Source organism: Ascaphus truei (genome assembly GCF_040206685.1).
Source record: "Ascaphus truei isolate aAscTru1 chromosome 13 unlocalized genomic scaffold, aAscTru1.hap1 SUPER_13_unloc_3, whole genome shotgun sequence".
Lineage (NCBI taxonomy): Eukaryota > Metazoa > Chordata > Amphibia > Anura > Ascaphidae > Ascaphus > Ascaphus truei.
The window spans coordinates 189,025-203,252 of record NW_027453847.1 but is presented as its reverse complement, the minus strand read 5'-3'; the positions used below and the strand labels follow the sequence as shown (position 1 = coordinate 203,252).

The window sequence follows — 14,228 nt, the reverse complement described above, 5'->3', positions numbered from 1 at the left end:
GCTCTTTGTTACTTTGGAGCCTAGAAACTCTAGAACGTACTGTATACTCCCTTTGTGATATCATCACATGGGGTGGTCTGGCTACAGAGACCCATACATACCATGTAGAACTAGGGTGGGGAGGGGGTGAAATAAAAACCCCATATCCTGCAAGGAACGGCCATTTAAAAAAAAATAAATGAATCCAGATTTGTTTGTAAATGTGCTTTTTTTTTTTTTTTTTTTTTTTTTTTGTTTGTAAATGTGCTGCTTTATACAATATTTCAAAAGGCATCAAACATACAATTGTGACTTTGAAATCACCTATACATTGTGTATTGCACTTATCTCAGTATAATAATAGAGAGATTCGTATCTCAAACCAAAAAAAGAAAAGAAAACAATCAGCCAGAGAGGTGGACATTGGAAAGAGAGGGATACATTTTTACTGCTGCTGCTGCTGCTGCTGCTGCAGCGACTCATATTCTACAGTTCTTGGCCCTTTTTGTTTAGAATGTTTTTTTCATGAATTATATGTGTTTCCCTATTTCCCAATCCACCTGAATTTATTCCTAAATGTCTGCGCAGGTGCCTAATTGTCATTTCTCCCTGTTTGAGATGTTGCTACCTGGCTAGTTGGGTTTGCTCCTTTTATGCCACAGTTATTGACCAGGCCCAAAGCCCAAGCAGTGGCAATAGCAGCTTGTCTGAACAAACACCTGTGCTGTGGGTGGTGGTGGTTGTTGTTGTTGTTGTTGATTTTTGTTTCTGTTTTTTCTAACAGTCGAAAAACAGGGGAGAGCGCGCACGCAGTCCCCCACTACCAGAAATTGTGCAGTCGAGTTTCCCGCATGTGGGGAAATCGCAGAGGTCAGCTAGCTCCAAGTGCAATGAGCAAGCCTCGCTCTGGGAGAGCCACCTGCAGGATCGTGGCTGCATAATTTACTCCTCTGCCAGGTAAGTATGAGTTGGAATGGCGCTGGGGGGCAACTAGCCCTGTCCCAGGACAAGTGTCACCCTTGTGGAGAGAGCAGCTTGGTCATTGGTGCAGTGGCAGCAGCAGCAGCAGCATCCAGCAGCGGCAAGCACCACAGTAGCTGAGGCCTAGTATCTGAGCCAGAACCTGCAGCAAGGATCAGCTTAGGCCATTCCATGCAAACATTTGTGCAGCAGCGAATATTTGTCAAACAACATAGATCCAAGACAGCCCCTCCCCCGCCCATCCAACAAGCACCCAGAGAAGCCAAGCTTCGCCGCAAGGTACTTCTTCTTGGTTTTAAAAGGAAGAAGCAATCACTTTGAACACCGCTCAGCTCTGTCATTTCAGCTGGCGGAGAGACAGGGGGACACCATATTTCTGGGGTGGCTTTCTTCATCTACCCTACCTACCGGCACTCACTTTTTCTGACCTCCACTGACACCTGCTGCTGCTGCTGCTGCTGCTGCTGGAGAGGTGCCCTGTCCTGCTGGCACACTTGTCACTTTGCCCTTTACCAGCATAGCTGCTTACCTGGCATTTGCATAAATATAGAAGCAAGCTAACACTGTCTGCTGCTCCCTGGATAGAGATAGATAGATAGATAGATATTGTTTTTTGCACCACTCAGCAGATAGTTTGCAATCTGTTGGTTTTAAATGCCGCTCTTTGTTACTTTGGAGCCTAGAAACTCTAGAACGTACTGTATACTCCCTTTGTGATATCATCACATGGGGTGGTCTGGCTACAGAGACCCATACATACCATGTAGAACTAGGGTGGGGAGGGGGTGAAATAAAAACCCCATATCCTGCAAGGAACGGCCATTTAAAAAAAAAAAATGAATCCAGATTTGTTTGTAAATGTGCTGCTTTATACAATATTTCAAAAGGCATCAAACATACAATTGTGACTTTGAAATCACCTATACATTGTGTATTGCACTTATCTCAGTATAATAATAGAGAGATTCGTATCTCAAACCAAAAAAAGAAAAGAAAACAATCAGCCAGAGAGGTGGACATTGGAAAGAGAGGGATACATTTTTACTGCTGCTGCTGCTGCTGCTGCTGCAGCGACTCATATTCTACAGTTCTTGGCCCTTTTTGTTTAGAATGTTTTTTTCATGAATTATATGTGTTTCCCTATTTCCCAATCCACCTGAATTTATTCCTAAATGTCTGCGCAGGTGCCTAATTGTCATTTCTCCCTGTTTGAGATGTTGCTACCTGGCTAGTTGGGTTTGCTCCTTTTATGCCACAGTTATTGACCAGGCCCAAAGCCCAAGCAGTGGCAATAGCAGCTTGTCTGAACAAACACCTGTGCTGTGGGTGGTGGTGGTTGTTGTTGTTGTTGTTGATTTTTGTTTCTGTTTTTTCTAACAGTCGAAAAACAGGGGAGAGCGCGCACGCAGTCCCCCACTACCAGAAATTGTGCAGTCGAGTTTCCCGCATGTGGGGAAATCGCAGAGGTCAGCTAGCTCCAAGTGCAATGAGCAAGCCTCGCTCTGGGAGAGCCACCTGCAGGATCGTGGCTGCATAATTTACTCCTCTGCCAGGTAAGTATGAGTTGGAATGGCGCTGGGGGGCAACTAGCCCTGTCCCAGGACAAGTGTCACCCTTGTGGAGAGAGCAGCTTGGTCATTGGTGCAGTGGCAGCAGCAGCAGCAGCATCCAGCAGCGGCAAGCACCACAGTAGCTGAGGCCTAGTATCTGAGCCAGAACCTGCAGCAAGGATCAGCTTAGGCCATTCCATGCAAACATTTGTGCAGCAGCGAATATTTGTCAAACAACATAGATCCAAGACAGCCCCTCCCCCGCCCATCCAACAAGCACCCAGAGAAGCCAAGCTTCGCCGCAAGGTACTTCTTCTTGGTTTTAAAAGGAAGAAGCAATCACTTTGAACACCGCTCAGCTCTGTCATTTCAGCTGGCGGAGAGACAGGGGGACACCATATTTCTGGGGTGGCTTTCTTCATCTACCCTACCTGCCGGCACTCACTTTTTCTGACCTCCACTGACACCTGCTGCTGCTGCTGCTGCTGCTGCTGCTGCTGGAGAGGTGCCCTGTCCTGCTGGCACACTTGTCACTTTGCCCTTTACCAGCATAGCTGCTTACCTGGCATTTGCATAAATATAGAAGCAAGCTAACACTGTCTGCTGCTCCCTGGATAGAGATAGATAGATAGATAGATATTGTTTTTTGCACCACTCAGCAGATAGTTTGCAATCTGTTGGTTTTAAATGCCGCTCTTTGTTACTTTGGAGCCTAGAAACTCTAGAACGTACTGTATACTCCCTTTGTGATATCATCACATGGGGTGGTCTGGCTACAGAGACCCATACATACCATGTAGAACTAGGGTGGGGAGGGGGTGAAATAAAAACCCCATATCCTGCAAGGAACGGCCATTTAAAAAAAAATAAATGAATCCAGATTTGTTTGTAAATGTGCTTTTTTTTTTTTTTTTTTTTTTTTTTTGTTTGTAAATGTGCTGCTTTATACAATATTTCAAAAGGCATCAAACATACAATTGTGACTTTGAAATCACCTATACATTGTGTATTGCACTTATCTCAGTATAATAATAGAGAGATTCGTATCTCAAACCAAAAAAAGAAAAGAAAACAATCAGCCAGAGAGGTGGACATTGGAAAGAGAGGGATACATTTTTACTGCTGCTGCTGCTGCTGCTGCAGCGACTCATATTCTACAGTTCTTGGCCCTTTTTGTTTAGAATGTTTTTTTCATGAATTATATGTGTTTCCCTATTTCCCAATCCACCTGAATTTATTCCTAAATGTCTGCGCAGGTGCCTAATTGTCATTTCTCCCTGTTTGAGATGTTGCTACCTGGCTAGTTGGGTTTGCTCCTTTTATGCCACAGTTATTGACCAGGCCCAAAGCCCAAGCAGTGGCAATAGCAGCTTGTCTGAACAAACACCTGTGCTGTGGGTGGTGGTGGTTGTTGTTGTTGTTGTTGATTTTTGTTTCTGTTTTTTCTAACAGTCGAAAAACAGGGGAGAGCGCGCACGCAGTCCCCCACTACCAGAAATTGTGCAGTCGAGTTTCCCGCATGTGGGGAAATCGCAGAGGTCAGCTAGCTCCAAGTGCAATGAGCAAGCCTCGCTCTGGGAGAGCCACCTGCAGGATCGTGGCTGCATAATTTACTCCTCTGCCAGGTAAGTATGAGTTGGAATGGCGCTGGGGGGCAACTAGCCCTGTCCCAGGACAAGTGTCACCCTTGTGGAGAGAGCAGCTTGGTCATTGGTGCAGTGGCAGCAGCAGCAGCAGCATCCAGCAGCGGCAAGCACCACAGTAGCTGAGGCCTAGTATCTGAGCCAGAACCTGCAGCAAGGATCAGCTTAGGCCATTCCATGCAAACATTTGTGCAGCAGCGAATATTTGTCAAACAACATAGATCCAAGACAGCCCCTCCCCCGCCCATCCAACAAGCACCCAGAGAAGCCAAGCTTCGCCGCAAGGTACTTCTTCTTGGTTTTAAAAGGAAGAAGCAATCACTTTGAACACCGCTCAGCTCTGTCATTTCAGCTGGCGGAGAGACAGGGGGACACCATATTTCTGGGGTGGCTTTCTTCATCTACCCTACCTACCGGCACTCACTTTTTCTGACCTCCACTGACACCTGCTGCTGCTGCTGCTGCTGCTGCTGGAGAGGTGCCCTGTCCTGCTGGCACACTTGTCACTTTGCCCTTTACCAGCATAGCTGCTTACCTGGCATTTGCATAAATATAGAAGCAAGCTAACACTGTCTGCTGCTCCCTGGATAGAGATAGATAGATAGATAGATATTGTTTTTTGCACCACTCAGCAGATAGTTTGCAATCTGTTGGTTTTAAATGCCGCTCTTTGTTACTTTGGAGCCTAGAAACTCTAGAACGTACTGTATACTCCCTTTGTGATATCATCACATGGGGTGGTCTGGCTACAGAGACCCATACATACCATGTAGAACTAGGGTGGGGAGGGGGTGAAATAAAAACCCCATATCCTGCAAGGAACGGCCATTTAAAAAAAAAAAATGAATCCAGATTTGTTTGTAAATGTGCTGCTTTATACAATATTTCAAAAGGCATCAAACATACAATTGTGACTTTGAAATCACCTATACATTGTGTATTGCACTTATCTCAGTATAATAATAGAGAGATTCGTATCTCAAACCAAAAAAAGAAAAGAAAACAATCAGCCAGAGAGGTGGACATTGGAAAGAGAGGGATACATTTTTACTGCTGCTGCTGCTGCTGCTGCTGCAGCGACTCATATTCTACAGTTCTTGGCCCTTTTTGTTTAGAATGTTTTTTTCATGAATTATATGTGTTTCCCTATTTCCCAATCCACCTGAATTTATTCCTAAATGTCTGCGCAGGTGCCTAATTGTCATTTCTCCCTGTTTGAGATGTTGCTACCTGGCTAGTTGGGTTTGCTCCTTTTATGCCACAGTTATTGACCAGGCCCAAAGCCCAAGCAGTGGCAATAGCAGCTTGTCTGAACAAACACCTGTGCTGTGGGTGGTGGTGGTTGTTGTTGTTGTTGTTGATTTTTGTTTCTGTTTTTTCTAACAGTCGAAAAACAGGGGAGAGCGCGCACGCAGTCCCCCACTACCAGAAATTGTGCAGTCGAGTTTCCCGCATGTGGGGAAATCGCAGAGGTCAGCTAGCTCCAAGTGCAATGAGCAAGCCTCGCTCTGGGAGAGCCACCTGCAGGATCGTGGCTGCATAATTTACTCCTCTGCCAGGTAAGTATGAGTTGGAATGGCGCTGGGGGGCAACTAGCCCTGTCCCAGGACAAGTGTCACCCTTGTGGAGAGAGCAGCTTGGTCATTGGTGCAGTGGCAGCAGCAGCAGCAGCATCCAGCAGCGGCAAGCACCACAGTAGCTGAGGCCTAGTATCTGAGCCAGAACCTGCAGCAAGGATCAGCTTAGGCCATTCCATGCAAACATTTGTGCAGCAGCGAATATTTGTCAAACAACATAGATCCAAGACAGCCCCTCCCCCGCCCATCCAACAAGCACCCAGAGAAGCCAAGCTTCGCCGCAAGGTACTTCTTCTTGGTTTTAAAAGGAAGAAGCAATCACTTTGAACACCGCTCAGCTCTGTCATTTCAGCTGGCGGAGAGACAGGGGGACACCATATTTCTGGGGTGGCTTTCTTCATCTACCCTACCTGCCGGCACTCACTTTTTCTGACCTCCACTGACACCTGCTGCTGCTGCTGCTGCTGCTGCTGCTGGAGAGGTGCCCTGTCCTGCTGGCACACTTGTCACTTTGCCCTTTACCAGCATAGCTGCTTACCTGGCATTTGCATAAATATAGAAGCAAGCTAACACTGTCTGCTGCTCCCTGGATAGAGATAGATAGATAGATAGATATTGTTTTTTGCACCACTCAGCAGATAGTTTGCAATCTGTTGGTTTTAAATGCCGCTCTTTGTTACTTTGGAGCCTAGAAACTCTAGAACGTACTGTATACTCCCTTTGTGATATCATCACATGGGGTGGTCTGGCTACAGAGACCCATACATACCATGTAGAACTAGGGTGGGGAGGGGGTGAAATAAAAACCCCATATCCTGCAAGGAACGGCCATTTAAAAAAAAAAAATGAATCCAGATTTGTTTGTAAATGTGCTTTTTTTTTTTTTTTTTTTTTTTTTTTGTTTGTAAATGTGCTGCTTTATACAATATTTCAAAAGGCATCAAACATACAATTGTGACTTTGAAATCACCTATACATTGTGTATTGCACTTATCTCAGTATAATAATAGAGAGATTCGTATCTCAAACCAAAAAAAGAAAAGAAAACAATCAGCCAGAGAGGTGGACATTGGAAAGAGAGGGATACATTTTTACTGCTGCTGCTGCTGCTGCTGCAGCGACTCATATTCTACAGTTCTTGGCCCTTTTTGTTTAGAATGTTTTTTTCATGAATTATATGTGTTTCCCTATTTCCCAATCCACCTGAATTTATTCCTAAATGTCTGCGCAGGTGCCTAATTGTCATTTCTCCCTGTTTGAGATGTTGCTACCTGGCTAGTTGGGTTTGCTCCTTTTATGCCACAGTTATTGACCAGGCCCAAAGCCCAAGCAGTGGCAATAGCAGCTTGTCTGAACAAACACCTGTGCTGTGGGTGGTGGTGGTTGTTGTTGTTGTTGTTGATTTTTGTTTCTGTTTTTTCTAACAGTCGAAAAACAGGGGAGAGCGCGCACGCAGTCCCCCACTACCAGAAATTGTGCAGTCGAGTTTCCCGCATGTGGGGAAATCGCAGAGGTCAGCTAGCTCCAAGTGCAATGAGCAAGCCTCGCTCTGGGAGAGCCACCTGCAGGATCGTGGCTGCATAATTTACTCCTCTGCCAGGTAAGTATGAGTTGGAATGGCGCTGGGGGGCAACTAGCCCTGTCCCAGGACAAGTGTCACCCTTGTGGAGAGAGCAGCTTGGTCATTGGTGCAGTGGCAGCAGCAGCAGCAGCATCCAGCAGCGGCAAGCACCACAGTAGCTGAGGCCTAGTATCTGAGCCAGAACCTGCAGCAAGGATCAGCTTAGGCCATTCCATGCAAACATTTGTGCAGCAGCGAATATTTGTCAAACAACATAGATCCAAGACAGCCCCTCCCCCGCCCATCCAACAAGCACCCAGAGAAGCCAAGCTTCGCCGCAAGGTACTTCTTCTTGGTTTTAAAAGGAAGAAGCAATCACTTTGAACACCGCTCAGCTCTGTCATTTCAGCTGGCGGAGAGACAGGGGGACACCATATTTCTGGGGTGGCTTTCTTCATCTACCCTACCTACCGGCACTCACTTTTTCTGACCTCCACTGACACCTGCTGCTGCTGCTGCTGCTGCTGCTGGAGAGGTGCCCTGTCCTGCTGGCACACTTGTCACTTTGCCCTTTACCAGCATAGCTGCTTACCTGGCATTTGCATAAATATAGAAGCAAGCTAACACTGTCTGCTGCTCCCTGGATAGAGATAGATAGATAGATAGATATTGTTTTTTGCACCACTCAGCAGATAGTTTGCAATCTGTTGGTTTTAAATGCCGCTCTTTGTTACTTTGGAGCCTAGAAACTCTAGAACGTACTGTATACTCCCTTTGTGATATCATCACATGGGGTGGTCTGGCTACAGAGACCCATACATACCATGTAGAACTAGGGTGGGGAGGGGGTGAAATAAAAACCCCATATCCTGCAAGGAACGGCCATTTAAAAAAAAAAAATGAATCCAGATTTGTTTGTAAATGTGCTGCTTTATACAATATTTCAAAAGGCATCAAACATACAATTGTGACTTTGAAATCACCTATACATTGTGTATTGCACTTATCTCAGTATAATAATAGAGAGATTCGTATCTCAAACCAAAAAAAGAAAAGAAAACAATCAGCCAGAGAGGTGGACATTGGAAAGAGAGGGATACATTTTTACTGCTGCTGCTGCTGCTGCTGCTGCAGCGACTCATATTCTACAGTTCTTGGCCCTTTTTGTTTAGAATGTTTTTTTCATGAATTATATGTGTTTCCCTATTTCCCAATCCACCTGAATTTATTCCTAAATGTCTGCGCAGGTGCCTAATTGTCATTTCTCCCTGTTTGAGATGTTGCTACCTGGCTAGTTGGGTTTGCTCCTTTTATGCCACAGTTATTGACCAGGCCCAAAGCCCAAGCAGTGGCAATAGCAGCTTGTCTGAACAAACACCTGTGCTGTGGGTGGTGGTGGTTGTTGTTGTTGTTGTTGTTGTTGATTTTTGTTTCTGTTTTTTCTAACAGTCGAAAAACAGGGGAGAGCGCGCACGCAGTCCCCCACTACCAGAAATTGTGCAGTCGAGTTTCCCGCATGTGGGGAAATCGCAGAGGTCAGCTAGCTCCAAGTGCAATGAGCAAGCCTCGCTCTGGGAGAGCCACCTGCAGGATCGTGGCTGCATAATTTACTCCTCTGCCAGGTAAGTATGAGTTGGAATGGCGCTGGGGGGCAACTAGCCCTGTCCCAGGACAAGTGTCACCCTTGTGGAGAGAGCAGCTTGGTCATTGGTGCAGTGGCAGCAGCAGCAGCAGCATCCAGCAGCGGCAAGCACCACAGTAGCTGAGGCCTAGTATCTGAGCCAGAACCTGCAGCAAGGATCAGCTTAGGCCATTCCATGCAAACATTTGTGCAGCAGCGAATATTTGTCAAACAACATAGATCCAAGACAGCCCCTCCCCCGCCCATCCAACAAGCACCCAGAGAAGCCAAGCTTCGCCGCAAGGTACTTCTTCTTGGTTTTAAAAGGAAGAAGCAATCACTTTGAACACCGCTCAGCTCTGTCATTTCAGCTGGCGGAGAGACAGGGGGACACCATATTTCTGGGGTGGCTTTCTTCATCTACCCTACCTACCGGCACTCACTTTTTCTGACCTCCACTGACACCTGCTGCTGCTGCTGCTGCTGCTGCTGCTGGAGAGGTGCCCTGTCCTGCTGGCACACTTGTCACTTTGCCCTTTACCAGCATAGCTGCTTACCTGGCATTTGCATAAATATAGAAGCAAGCTAACACTGTCTGCTGCTCCCTGGATAGAGATAGATAGATAGATAGATATTGTTTTTTGCACCACTCAGCAGATAGTTTGCAATCTGTTGGTTTTAAATGCCGCTCTTTGTTACTTTGGAGCCTAGAAACTCTAGAACGTACTGTATACTCCCTTTGTGATATCATCACATGGGGTGGTCTGGCTACAGAGACCCATACATACCATGTAGAACTAGGGTGGGGAGGGGGTGAAATAAAAACCCCATATCCTGCAAGGAACGGCCATTTTAAAAAAAAAAATGAATCCAGATTTGTTTGTAAATGTGCTGCTTTATACAATATTTCAAAAGGCATCAAACATACAATTGTGACTTTGAAATCACCTATACATTGTGTATTGCACTTATCTCAGTATAATAATAGAGAGATTCGTATCTCAAACCAAAAAAAGAAAAGAAAACAATCAGCCAGAGAGGTGGACATTGGAAAGAGAGGGATACATTTTTACTGCTGCTGCTGCTGCTGCTGCAGCGACTCATATTCTACAGTTCTTGGCCCTTTTTGTTTAGAATGTTTTTTTCATGAATTATATGTGTTTCCCTATTTCCCAATCCACCTGAATTTATTCCTAAATGTCTGCGCAGGTGCCTAATTGTCATTTCTCCCTGTTTGAGATGTTGCTACCTGGCTAGTTGGGTTTGCTCCTTTTATGCCACAGTTATTGACCAGGCCCAAAGCCCAAGCAGTGGCAATAGCAGCTTGTCTGAACAAACACCTGTGCTGTGGGTGGTGGTGGTTGTTGTTGTTGTTGTTGTTGATTTTTGTTTCTGTTTTTTCTAACAGTCGAAAAACAGGGGAGAGCGCGCACGCAGTCCCCCACTACCAGAAATTGTGCAGTCGAGTTTCCCGCATGTGGGGAAATCGCAGAGGTCAGCTAGCTCCAAGTGCAATGAGCAAGCCTCGCTCTGGGAGAGCCACCTGCAGGATCGTGGCTGCATAATTTACTCCTCTGCCAGGTAAGTATGAGTTGGAATGGCGCTGGGGGGCAACTAGCCCTGTCCCAGGACAAGTGTCACCCTTGTGGAGAGAGCAGCTTGGTCATTGGTGCAGTGGCAGCAGCAGCAGCAGCATCCAGCAGCGGCAAGCACCACAGTAGCTGAGGCCTAGTATCTGAGCCAGAACCTGCAGCAAGGATCAGCTTAGGCCATTCCATGCAAACATTTGTGCAGCAGCGAATATTTGTCAAACAACATAGATCCAAGACAGCCCCTCCCCCGCCCATCCAACAAGCACCCAGAGAAGCCAAGCTTCGCCGCAAGGTACTTCTTCTTGGTTTTAAAAGGAAGAAGCAATCACTTTGAACACCGCTCAGCTCTGTCATTTCAGCTGGCGGAGAGACAGGGGGACACCATATTTCTGGGGTGGCTTTCTTCATCTACCCTACCTGCCGGCACTCACTTTTTCTGACCTCCACTGACACCTGCTGCTGCTGCTGCTGCTGCTGCTGCTGCTGGAGAGGTGCCCTGTCCTGCTGGCACACTTGTCACTTTGCCCTTTACCAGCATAGCTGCTTACCTGGCATTTGCATAAATATAGAAGCAAGCTAACACTGTCTGCTGCTCCCTGGATAGAGATAGATAGATAGATAGATATTGTTTTTTGCACCACTCAGCAGATAGTTTGCAATCTGTTGGTTTTAAATGCCGCTCTTTGTTACTTTGGAGCCTAGAAACTCTAGAACGTACTGTATACTCCCTTTGTGATATCATCACATGGGGTGGTCTGGCTACAGAGACCCATACATACCATGTAGAACTAGGGTGGGGAGGGGGTGAAATAAAAACCCCATATCCTGCAAGGAACGGCCATTTAAAAAAAAAAAATGAATCCAGATTTGTTTGTAAATGTGCTTTTTTTTTTTTTTTTTTTTTTTTTTTGTTTGTAAATGTGCTGCTTTATACAATATTTCAAAAGGCATCAAACATACAATTGTGACTTTGAAATCACCTATACATTGTGTATTGCACTTATCTCAGTATAATAATAGAGAGATTCGTATCTCAAACCAAAAAAAGAAAAGAAAACAATCAGCCAGAGAGGTGGACATTGGAAAGAGAGGGATACATTTTTACTGCTGCTGCTGCTGCTGCTGCAGCGACTCATATTCTACAGTTCTTGGCCCTTTTTGTTTAGAATGTTTTTTTCATGAATTATATGTGTTTCCCTATTTCCCAATCCACCTGAATTTATTCCTAAATGTCTGCGCAGGTGCCTAATTGTCATTTCTCCCTGTTTGAGATGTTGCTACCTGGCTAGTTGGGTTTGCTCCTTTTATGCCACAGTTATTGACCAGGCCCAAAGCCCAAGCAGTGGCAATAGCAGCTTGTCTGAACAAACACCTGTGCTGTGGGTGGTGGTGGTTGTTGTTGTTGTTGTTGATTTTTGTTTCTGTTTTTTCTAACAGTCGAAAAACAGGGGAGAGCGCGCACGCAGTCCCCCACTACCAGAAATTGTGCAGTCGAGTTTCCCGCATGTGGGGAAATCGCAGAGGTCAGCTAGCTCCAAGTGCAATGAGCAAGCCTCGCTCTGGGAGAGCCACCTGCAGGATCGTGGCTGCATAATTTACTCCTCTGCCAGGTAAGTATGAGTTGGAATGGCGCTGGGGGGCAACTAGCCCTGTCCCAGGACAAGTGTCACCCTTGTGGAGAGAGCAGCTTGGTCATTGGTGCAGTGGCAGCAGCAGCAGCAGCATCCAGCAGCGGCAAGCACCACAGTAGCTGAGGCCTAGTATCTGAGCCAGAACCTGCAGCAAGGATCAGCTTAGGCCATTCCATGCAAACATTTGTGCAGCAGCGAATATTTGTCAAACAACATAGATCCAAGACAGCCCCTCCCCCGCCCATCCAACAAGCACCCAGAGAAGCCAAGCTTCGCCGCAAGGTACTTCTTCTTGGTTTTAAAAGGAAGAAGCAATCACTTTGAACACCGCTCAGCTCTGTCATTTCAGCTGGCGGAGAGACAGGGGGACACCATATTTCTGGGGTGGCTTTCTTCATCTACCCTACCTGCCGGCACTCACTTTTTCTGACCTCCACTGACACCTGCTGCTGCTGCTGCTGCTGCTGCTGCTGCTGCTGGAGAGGTGCCCTGTCCTGCTGGCACACTTGTCACTTTGCCCTTTACCAGCATAGCTGCTTACCTGGCATTTGCATAAATATAGAAGCAAGCTAACACTGTCTGCTGCTCCCTGGATAGAGATAGATAGATAGATAGATATTGTTTTTTGCACCACTCAGCAGATAGTTTGCAATCTGTTGGTTTTAAATGCCGCTCTTTGTTACTTTGGAGCCTAGAAACTCTAGAACGTACTGTATACTCCCTTTGTGATATCATCACATGGGGTGGTCTGGCTACAGAGACCCATACATACCATGTAGAACTAGGGTGGGGAGGGGGTGAAATAAAAACCCCATATCCTGCAAGGAACGGCCATTTAAAAAAAAAAAATGAATCCAGATTTGTTTGTAAATGTGCTTTTTTTTTTTTTTTTTTTTTTTTTTTGTTTGTAAATGTGCTGCTTTATACAATATTTCAAAAGGCATCAAACATACAATTGTGACTTTGAAATCACCTATACATTGTGTATTGCACTTATCTCAGTATAATAATAGAGAGATTCGTATCTCAAACCAAAAAAAGAAAAGAAAACAATCAGCCAGAGAGGTGGACATTGGAAAGAGAGGGATACATTTTTACTGCTGCAGCGACTCATATTCTACAGTTCTTGGCCCTTTTTGTTTAGAATGTTTTTTTCATGAATTATATGTGTTTCCCTATTTCCCAATCCACCTGAATTTATTCCTAAATGTCTGCGCAGGTGCCTAATTGTCATTTCTCCCTGTTTGAGATGTTGCTACCTGGCTAGTTGGGTTTGCTCCTTTTATGCCACAGTTATTGACCAGGCCCAAAGCCCAAGCAGTGGCAATAGCAGCTTGTCTGAACAAACACCTGTGCTGTGGGTGGTGGTGGTTGTTGTTGTTGTTGTTGATTTTTGTTTCTGTTTTTTCTAACAGTCGAAAAACAGGGGAGAGCGCGCACGCAGTCCCCCACTACCAGAAATTGTGCAGTCGAGTTTCCCGCATGTGGGGAAATCGCAGAGGTCAGCTAGCTCCAAGTGCAATGAGCAAGCCTCGCTCTGGGAGAGCCACCTGCAGGATCGTGGCTGCATAATTTACTCCTCTGCCAGGTAAGTATGAGTTGGAATGGCGCTGGGGGGCAACTAGCCCTGTCCCAGGACAAGTGTCACCCTTGTGGAGAGAGCAGCTTGGTCATTGGTGCAGTGGCAGCAGCAGCAGCAGCATCCAGCAGCGGCAAGCACCACAGTAGCTGAGGCCTAGTATCTGAGCCAGAACCTGCAGCAAGGATCAGCTTAGGCCATTCCATGCAAACATTTGTGCAGCAGCGAATATTTGTCAAACAACATAGATCCAAGACAGCCCCTCCCCCGCCCATCCAACAAGCACCCAGAGAAGCCAAGCTTCGCCGCAAGGTACTTCTTCTTGGTTTTAAAAGGAAGAAGCAATCACTTTGAACACCGCTCAGCTCTGTCATTTCAGCTGGCGGAGAGACAGGGGGACACCATATTTCTGGGGTGGCTTTCTTCATCTACCCTACCTACCGGCACTCACTTTTTCTGACCTCCACTGACACCTGCTGCTGCTGCTGCTGCTGCTGCTGGAGAGGTGCCCTGT

At 46.2% G+C, this 14,228-nt stretch overlaps 9 pseudogenes; all 9 read right to left on the bottom strand.

The window, feature by feature from the left end:
- Positions 1-771: 771 nt before the first annotated feature.
- LOC142474072 (U1 spliceosomal RNA) lies at positions 772-944 on the bottom strand (annotated as a pseudogene).
- Positions 945-2,348: 1,404 nt separating this feature from the next.
- Positions 2,349-2,521, bottom strand: LOC142474071 (U1 spliceosomal RNA; annotated as a pseudogene).
- Positions 2,522-3,970: 1,449 nt separating this feature from the next.
- Positions 3,971-4,143, bottom strand: LOC142474070 (U1 spliceosomal RNA; annotated as a pseudogene).
- A 1,404-nt stretch (positions 4,144-5,547) lies between these two features.
- On the bottom strand, positions 5,548-5,720 carry LOC142474068 (U1 spliceosomal RNA; annotated as a pseudogene).
- A 1,445-nt stretch (positions 5,721-7,165) lies between these two features.
- On the bottom strand, positions 7,166-7,338 carry LOC142474067 (U1 spliceosomal RNA; annotated as a pseudogene).
- Positions 7,339-8,748: 1,410 nt separating this feature from the next.
- Positions 8,749-8,921, bottom strand: LOC142474066 (U1 spliceosomal RNA; annotated as a pseudogene).
- Positions 8,922-10,328: 1,407 nt separating this feature from the next.
- LOC142474065 (U1 spliceosomal RNA) lies at positions 10,329-10,501 on the bottom strand (annotated as a pseudogene).
- A 1,448-nt stretch (positions 10,502-11,949) lies between these two features.
- On the bottom strand, positions 11,950-12,122 carry LOC142474064 (U1 spliceosomal RNA; annotated as a pseudogene).
- A 1,436-nt stretch (positions 12,123-13,558) lies between these two features.
- LOC142474063 (U1 spliceosomal RNA) lies at positions 13,559-13,731 on the bottom strand (annotated as a pseudogene).
- Positions 13,732-14,228: the final 497 nt, after the last annotated feature.